We start from the raw sequence: 9527 nt of genomic DNA on the forward strand, positions 1-9527 counted from the left end.
CTTGGTATTCAACAAAGCGGCGATTCTGATCAGCATGCCTCTTCATCCGCTTTTGGGCTTTGACAAGATAGCTCCGCACTATCTCCAAATTTTGCTTCCATTCTTTTGAGAAGCTAGCAGCCCGAGGAGATTTTGACATGTTTGGTGCGTTCACAGTGTGTGGGAGTAGCAGTTGCTGTCCGGTAACAATTTCAAAAGCGCATTTGTTGGTACTTGAGTTCTTTTGTGAATTGAAACACAGTTGAGCAGCATCCAGAAGCTTCACCCAGTTCTTCTACGATCCGGTCACAAAGTGCCAGAGATATTCCTCTAGCATGCAATTGAATCGCTCCGTTTGGCCATCTGATTGCGGATGAAAACTTGAGCTATGACTCAATTTTGACCCGAGACACTTAAAGAGTTGGATCCAAAAATTGCTAGTGAAGCGTGAGTCACGATCACTAACAATGTCTTTAGGTAGGCCCCAATATTTGATGACATGAGAGAAGAAGAGTCGAGATGTATCCTATGCTGATATATATTGTGGGGCTGCTATAAAGGTATCATACTTGGAAAATCGATCCACCACAACCAAGATAGTTGTGAGATCTCCGACATTGGGCAATCCGGTGATGAAGTCTAGGGAAACGCTTTCCCAAGGTCTTTTTGGGATAGCTAGTGGTTCCAAGAGCCCTGCCTGCGTCAAGAGGTCTAACTTATCCTTCTGACATACTAGATAAGTCTTCACATACTGAGCGATGCCATCGACCATTTGAGGCCAATAATATGCACAGCGAAGCAATGCCATGGTGCGTTCCTCACCGGGATGACCGGACCACAAAGTATCGTGGCATTTTGCCAGAAGAACCCTTTCGTATATCTCCTCCTTTAGGAACATAAAGTCGGTTCCCTTTCATTTTCTGGAAACCATCTTCGGTGTAGAAATGGCGAGTCTTGCCCTGTCCTACCAAATCAACCAAATACTGTGCAGCAGGATCCTTGATGAGTAGATCCTGTATCTGGTCTTTTATGGTGGTGGTTACTTCTCTTCCCCTTAGGGTGGCAAGTACACACACCGATGCTAGATTAGCTCTCCGACTGAGCGCATCAGCAACATGATTGGTCTTCCCACTTCGGTACTCCAGGTTGAAGTGAAATTCCGCTAGGAGTTTCTGCCATATAGCCTGTCGACCATTCAGCTTTGGCTGGGTCATGAAATGGCTAACGGCTGTGTTGTCTGTCTTGACCACAAATGGGGCTCCTAGTTGATAATGCCTCCAAAGGCGTAAGCAATGAACAACAGCCAATAATTCTTTCTCATGGGCGGCATATCACCGCTCTGCATCCTTTAGTTTCCGACTCTCGTACGCTACGGGATGCCCTTCTTGTAGCAATACTCCACCAAGTGCATATTCGGAGGCATCCGTTTGTACTTTGAATGGCTTGGCCAAGTCAGGGAGGGCCAAGACTGGGCTACTAGACATAGCCATTTTCAATGCGTTGAAGGCCTCTACTCGCTTGGGGCCCCAATCCCATGGCGTGACCTTCTTGAGAAGTTCTATCAGCGGCACCGCAATGAGGGAGTAACTTTTCACAAAACGTCGATAGAAGTTGCATATGCCAAGGAACTACCTCAAGGAGTGGATATCCTTAGGAGGTGGCCATTTTGTGATAGCCTGAATCTTCTATTGGTCCATCTTGATCCGCCCTTCCTCGATGAAATGTCCGAGGAAGTCAATTTGTTTCTGAGAAAAGTAGCACTTGGATAGCTTCGCATATAATTCGTGCTCCCGCAATCGGGCTAGGACCTTCTGCAAGTGCTCCAGGTGTTCTTCCAGTGTCTGGCTATGTACCACAATGTCATCCAAATAAACCACGGCGAATTCATCAATGTATTCTAGGAAGAGTTGGTTCATCAAGGTGAAAAATGTGGCTGGCGCATTAGTCAAGCCAAAGGGCATAACCTGGAAGTCGTATGACCCATATCTTGTCACACAGGTCATCTTGTGCTCATCACCCTTTGCAATCTGAACTTGCCAAGAACCTGTCCTCAGGTCTATTTTGGTGAATACCGTCGCACTACCCAGTCTATCAAACAAGTCTGCCATTAGCGGAATAGGGTACTTGTTTTTCACAGGGATTTTGTTTAGAGCCCGGTAATCCACGCAGAGTCGTAAACTACCTTCATGTTTCTTTTGGAATAGCACAGAGGACCCATATGGGGACTTGGAGGGCACGATGATCCCTGTGTCTAGCATTTCCGTCAATTGTCTCCGAAGCTCGGTGAGTTCGGGTTGTGACATTTTGTACGGCGCCCGGGCAGGTGGCTTCACACCCGGCACCAACTCAATCTCATGGTCCATAGTTCGCCTAGGCGGAAGATGCTTTGGCATGTATTGTGGCATGATGTCTTCAAATTCTAGAAGCAACTCCTTCACGGGTGCAGGAATGGGACCCGAGGAGCGTTCTATATCTTCCATGCAGAGGGTAGCCAGGAACGTGTGTTCATGTCTTTTTACCCCCTTCTTCAACTGCAAGGCTGAGATGTTCTCGGCGGCCATCTTCATGGTAATACACGGAATAATGCAGGGCTTGGCCCCATTTTCTCCCACCATCAGTAGCAAGTCTGCATACGATGCGAGCATGGTATTGGTTTGTCTCAGGAATTCCATCCCCACTATCAACTCGAAGTCATCTATGATCACCACGCGCAGGTTGAACTTTCCTTCATAAGGGCCAAGTTTCACCGGTACTTCTTTGGCCATTCCACCCACTGGCCGAGGTGGTGAGTTGATAGCTTTGACACGACCTTTTCCCTTTCCTACAACTAGGCCAAGTCGCTCCACCTGAGTCGAGGCTAAGTAGTTGTGGGTAGCACCCGTGTCTATCATCACCCGAATGGGCTTCCCATTTACCTTCATGCCAATGAACATTAAGGTCCTCTCTTGATGAGGAGGAGTCCTCTCATTCACCTTCTTTTTCCCTTTCTTGGAGATTGGACAGGGGTCCTTCTTCTTATGGATACTAGCATTGGTTCCCGCTAGAGGTTCAGAAATAGAGCCAACAATGACATTAAATGCACCTACTGGTTCGGTTTGGTCCGCATCATCGGCATCGTCATCCGTCCCATCCTCAAAAGCTTGATGGGCATTCATTTGTGCATGTGGGCATTCATTATTCCAATGTGGTCTGCCGCAATGACGGCATCCTGAGGAGGGTTTCCTCCCCCGATCATTGTTGTTAGATGCAGCGCTAGTACTGCCTGAGGAAGGAGCCTTAGATTTGGTTACACTCTGGTCTCCTCCACTTCTACTAGGGCTACCAGTGTTCGGCTGACCTCCTTTGTATTCTCCTCGGACAGGCTATTGAGGCCTGTCCTTCTGGGCTTCCACTTGATAATCCCTAAGGTACTCCGCTTCTTGGATTGCCTTAGGTAGCGTGTCTACCCTTTGTCTTTGCAACTCCATACGGGCATAAGGTTTCAACCCTTCCAGGAAAGTGAAGAGTTTGTCTTTACCCCCCATGTCGCAGATGTTCAGCATGAGCGCAGAGAATTCCCGCGCGTAATCCCGCACTGATTTTGTCTGGCGGAGCTCCCATAGCTTTCTCCTAGCATTGTACTCAATATTTTCGGGGAAGAACTGTAGGTGTATGGCTGCCTTCAGTTCTGCCCATGTCTCGAGGGCATCTTCACCAGCCTTGATGGCTTCGTATTTCACCCGCCACCAGAGTTTGGCATCACCCTGAAGATACATGGCAGTAGTTGCTACCTTCTTAGCTTCTTCTAGGCCCCCCACGACATCAAAGTATTGTTCGATGTCGAAGATGAAATTTTCCACTTTTTGGCATTCTGAGCTCCACTATATGGCTTTGGCTCAGGAATTTTCAGTTTTTGGGCCACAAGGGTGTGGTTCACAATACCCCCTGATTTGGTTTCCACCTCCTCGAAGCAGGCCTTGTAAAGAAGCATTGACAACGTTGAGCTGGCCTGTCACGTTGTCTATAGTTTTTTTGCATGGCAGTCACCCTGCCTACCTTTTGTGCCCTGTTGGATAAATCCTCGGCACGCTCCTATTGGAGGACCTCGAATTTACCAAAAATTTTGACTGCCTCTGTGGCTGCCATTTGCCGGTCTCCTTCAGAGTCGCGACTGATGTTTTCTATGTCAACTTCGGCCTGGATTAGTCTACAGTCCAAGTCGTCCAACCTTTGCACTAGGCTGGTCTTTAGGTCATGTACCATTTTCACGATGGGCCGTAATGCGTCAACCATTCCCTCAAGGGTCGCGATGCGATCCCCATAATTCACCATGGTCAGAAATGGTGGTAATTGCAATGTAATCCCTCGACCGATGTCGAGCCTAGGCTCTGATACCAACTATTACGCGGCACCTTCCTGAAGTTCCTTGGAAGGACGACGTAAGGCTAAGTAACCGATGTTAGTGCGATTGATGTCCGTCAACTGAGGTCCCCTCCGTACGCTAGACTAGATTGTCATTGCCGTACAGGAAAACCAATATCGTGATCAATTAAGAGAGAGAGCAGAAAAGAGAATTGAGAATGAAAGGACGCTTGATTGCATTGAATGAAAGCTATTACAAAAAACCAACACGGTATCGGGGGGAGAGAATTGTTTGCTTGCTTGAAAGTTTGATTGCTTGGTCCCCCTTAATAATGCTTAAAAATATAAACCAAAGTTACATGACTAGACCTATGAAAACTGGAAAATCACACTTAAAGAAAATACAGTAAAACTACTCTATATTTACAATGAAAAAGACTTAGTCTTCTACAAAGCAGAAACAAGTCCGTTGGCAGTAACTTTGTCTTTAGCATCAGGGTCTGCGCGCGCGATGCTGTTGGCATCTGCCTGTGGCTGGGCACTGGCGATGGCTATCGGTGGGGCGACAGAGGCATATGCGCGTTTGTTACTTGGAGCTGCCGAGACCACGGGGCCGACTGTGACAATGGGCGTTGTGAGGCCTGCCGCTGCTCAAGGTATATTTAAGGGATCACTTTGAACCTATCCCCAAACATAAGGAATCATTTTTATCATTTTCTCCTTTGAATTATAAGGCAATGTAAATTGTATTTATGGACTGTGTTTTAATGGAAAGTGAATTCAAATTTATATGCTCACTTGTACCTAACTTGGTAATGGTAGAGTGGTAAGCTTGAGTTCATATTTGGGATAAACTCATTACAGTATGTTGTCTGCTCCATACTTTGCCTAAAGGAATTGATGGATTGGATGACAGTGATTTTAATTAAAACTTATGGGTACCTCTTGCAACCGGATATAAAGGAAAACTAATATTGGGCATGACTATCTAGAAGATGTTAGAGAAGTTAAATTAGATGACCAAGTGAAATAAAAGAAAGTTTCTGTTCAAGATTCTCGATTTCCCAATCGTCCCAAAACTTGCTACTTCTACTCTATGTAGATAAGAGCTTGCGCCATCATAGAATGTTGATATAACCTCTCTGCTGTGTTTGTGCTTGTGTATGGATCAAGATTCATGTATCTAATGTCCTTTCATATATGTTTTTCATATATAGAGTGAACTTCCACTTGTTGGAAATCAAGCGCCAGACTTTGAGGCTGAAGCTGTTTTTGATCAAGAATTCATCAAGGTATTATATTGGTGTTTTTATTGCTTACCTATAATTGGAGAAAAATGCTTAATTCTTATTGAGAAAAGTGTGCTTAACTTTAGATTTCAAAACATGAATGGTATATTTAACTTTTTGTATAAAGATTTAATGTACGGCTCTTGTCTATATACAATAAAATCATATATTTTGATATTATCACTATATTTTTCAATAATTAACAACTTGTTTTGTAAAGTTTTGTTTCTTCTAATTTTTTCTTCAATTTTCACTAAAATCAGAAGAACCTTAGATTTTTTGTATAAAGGTGAAAGGTCATCCATGAAATATGAATATGTTTAAATATTAAGTAGTTTTGTCTCTTTGCCTACTATTTTATTGCGGCTTACTGCTTGCTATTTTATAGAGTTTTATTGGAAGAATGTAAAATAAGGAATTTAAAAGTAATATCTAAAACCACGTAGGTGGTAAGTGTTGCAAGCCTAAATATCTGGTGAGGTTCCTGTAATTAGACCAAAATAATAAACATTAGTCAATCAGTCAATTCTAAATTAGTTGATGTAGCAAATGGTGTACCTTGTCAGCTAAGAATAAACACCATTCATAAATTAGAAACCTTGAGGAGTCTACATTTTTTGCAAACCCATTTGATTGCAGCTAGTGACAGAATGAGAACATAGAAAGAAAAGAGTTTAGTACTACCTTAACATGCAACATCTGCTATTGCCCTAGGATTTCACTTCACTACCTGCCCCTTTTAGGAACTGTAAGACATGGTTTTACACATTTATGGATTGTATTTGCTGCTTACAACTACAGTTATCCTTTTTCTGCAGGTTAAACTATCTGAGTACATTGGGAAGAAGTACGTCATTCTCTTTTTCTACCCACTAGACTTTACATTTGTTTGCCCAACAGGTCAGTTTGGCACCTGAAATCTCTCTGCTGTCAATTTCACTTTCTTCTAATAAATTTGAACTGAATATTGTGGTTGCTGACTGTATTATTTTGATGTAATATCTTTTCCTGCTTCTGTAGAGATCACTGCTTTCAGTGACCGTTATGGAGAATTTGAAAAGTTGAACACAGAAATATTGGGTGTTTCCGTAGACAGTGTGGTAGGTGTTTCTTTCCTTCAAATTTTTACTGTAAGTTATAAATTCAAAACTTGTAGTTCTCTGCCCAGCGTTTTCTGCATTTATTTGCTTGCCTCTGTTAATGTGATAATGGGGTCACTATTTCTTCAAAATGCCTTTAAAAGGGTTATGTATACCTAAATGGTTTGCCGTGCTGCATTCTGCTGCTGCACTAGTATGCGTGCAGCACACTATCTTTGTGATGGTACGACTCCAAATATGTGTGAAGTTCCAAATAATGCCACGGAACGCGTTCAAGGGGTCATGGGGAATGGCTGGAAAGCCGCCCATGACAGTGTGTATGTACATCTTCTCTTTGGCTTTCTGTACTCTATCATGTTCTTAAACAAACTCCCTGCGTATCTCTCATATTGATGCCTATGTTCTGATGCCGCACTGTTACATAAGGGAAATTACATCTTGCTAAGCCTCTAAAAGTCGAATGCGATTGACAAATAGACTTAAGATGAGCCTTGTAATGTTATATGCTCTTTTTGAGTATAATATTATGCCTTAATTCTAAGTGTGAATATGACATTAGGAACCTTTTAAGTAGGAGGTGATCATCTGTTAAGTTGAGACTAACTCGCTTGCTTAAATACCACTGCAGATGCTCTTTAGAGATTTCATATGAAGCTGTTAACTCATACCTCTACTAGAAATTAAGACTTAGTCTATGTATGAACCCCTGACTAACTTAAACATAGGTTGTTTAGGTTGAGGACCTCTATAAACTTGAACTATGTATCTCCCCTTCTTCTTAAGTTACATGACTTAATTGTTTGAACTTTTGAAATAACTTGCTATTGTTCTCTTCCTTTAACTGCACATGTGATTGGTTTCTTCTTGAAAGTGAATAACACACTTGTGTTTGGATTGTGATCTTCCTGGTGTTATCTGTTATCACATGTTCATAGTAACATTCTGTATAGTTTCTATTAGAAGAGCGCATGCCTGAACCATTGTATTATTGTTACTGCTATATTGAAAATTACAGTGTATGCCTTATTGGTATTTAAACCTATAGGGAAGAATAAGTGTAAATGGTTAAGGGTATTTTGGAGTAAGATTCAGTTTATGGTTGAGATACCCTCCCTGAATCAAGTAGTGCTAGTGGTCTCTGAGACCCTTGTGAACTCTGAAGTTCTATGAATCCAAAAGGTATCTTGGCCATAAATAGAATTTTACCTTAAGCTCTTAATCATTGACATTTATTAATCTCTTTACGGTTAGTATTAAATGAAAGAAAGGCTTCACCATAAATTTCCTTACTCTATTCTGACATTACATTAATCTTATTGCATTCTTAATCGCAAGCAATTGTTGCAACTTCATTTGGGTCTTATGTTTATCTTATCTGTATTTAATTATTATGTTGGGCTTTGTCACTAATTTCTACCTTTCTCTTTTGTACATATAACCAACTGGGCCTGTTGAGTTCCCAAGAACTCAGGCCCAAGCTCTAGACCTTCAGTCCAAAGTCATGGAAGTTGTTGCCGCTCGTTTGCTGTTCGCTGGACCTAACCTTCTTCAGGCCCAATCTAATGAGTTTTGTTCCCTCCTTTATCGTTTTTTTTTTGCATGCTGTTAGTATCATATATATACAACACTGATAAATATTTGAGTGAATAATAAATTTTAACTCTTTGAAATACTTTAGGAAACCTAGGCAAGCCTAAAAACATAGGTAAAACTAGAAGAATTACTGCCCCTATATTAGATAATAACTTCAAACATACTTAGTTATTTCTGCATATAATTTTCATCCTCACTCATGCTAACCACTTTCTTTAAGTTCTTTTCTCAGTGTAAAACATATTCAAAAGTGAGCAACATTCCCTTTAAAAGCTGGAATTAAAAACGATTTCAAAAGTCTAGTTTTTCTAGGAAATTAAACGCAGTTGCACCAAGGATACCTCAATGAATCTTTCTTCTAAAAATTGGTACAAGATTTAAACCGATCATTAAAGGCCAATCATTAAAGGTACATCGAACCCCACTTCTCTAATAGCATTTCCCTTACTAAAGTTATACAAATAGCCATTTTAAAGGTAAAGTATTTAAAACCTAAGCTATATTTACAAAGTTTGCAAATATAAATATACTTTCCAAAGTTTTTTCAATTATATAAATGGAGGCATTTTAAAAGGGCTTTTATAAATGAAACCTATACTCCCTTTCCAAACGTATATACTATATTTCTTACAAAAGTTATAAGTATTAAACATGACATAGAGTAAGCCATGCACTTTTAAGCACTAACTAAGTAAGATATAGTCATTTAATTCCCCGAGCCTAGTCTAAGTCCTATGGAGCCACCTTGTTGGTACGGATAAATACATTATTTGTTTGAAGTTTACATAAATAGATTAGAAAAATCTAAAGCTACCAAGGACAAGTGGAAGCTTTAACCGGAATGCATCTACATCTTCAATGCCAGCTCCCACCATACACAGTGACTCCACCTTCAAAATCTGCACGCAAGGTTCAGAAGTGTAGTATGAGTACAACTGACCCCATGTACTCAATAAGTATTGACTAACCTCGGTAAAGTAGTGACGATGCTTTTTATTTAAATGATACTTACTGATATAACATATTTAGTAGACTAACAATAGAACAATGCTAAAATATGACAGAGAATAGTACAAGAACAAATATGCGAAGCATTAAAAGATTCACCAGAAGAAATCACGGTCAATATTCCTTAATGTCACGACAAATTCTTTCCTTAAAGCGATAACCACCAAACCACGGTAGAAATTTCATAACTTTCATAGTGTGAGAAATTTACTCACGA

The 9527-nt window shown here is 41.1% G+C and overlaps 1 long non-coding RNA gene across 1 annotated transcript; it reads left to right on the forward strand.

Annotated features, from left to right (window-relative positions):
• The first annotated feature begins 5525 nt into the window (after window positions 1-5525).
• On the forward strand, window positions 5526-6683 carry LOC104085275 (uncharacterized). The gene is made up of 3 exons (XR_004504008.2): window positions 5526-5612; window positions 6428-6509; window positions 6630-6683. It is a non-coding gene; the product is annotated as an uncharacterized lncRNA (long non-coding RNA).
• Window positions 6684-9527: the final 2844 nt, after the last annotated feature.

Source organism: Nicotiana tomentosiformis, chromosome 6, assembly GCF_000390325.3.
Source record: "Nicotiana tomentosiformis chromosome 6, ASM39032v3, whole genome shotgun sequence".
NCBI classification, from domain to species: domain Eukaryota; kingdom Viridiplantae; phylum Streptophyta; class Magnoliopsida; order Solanales; family Solanaceae; genus Nicotiana; species Nicotiana tomentosiformis.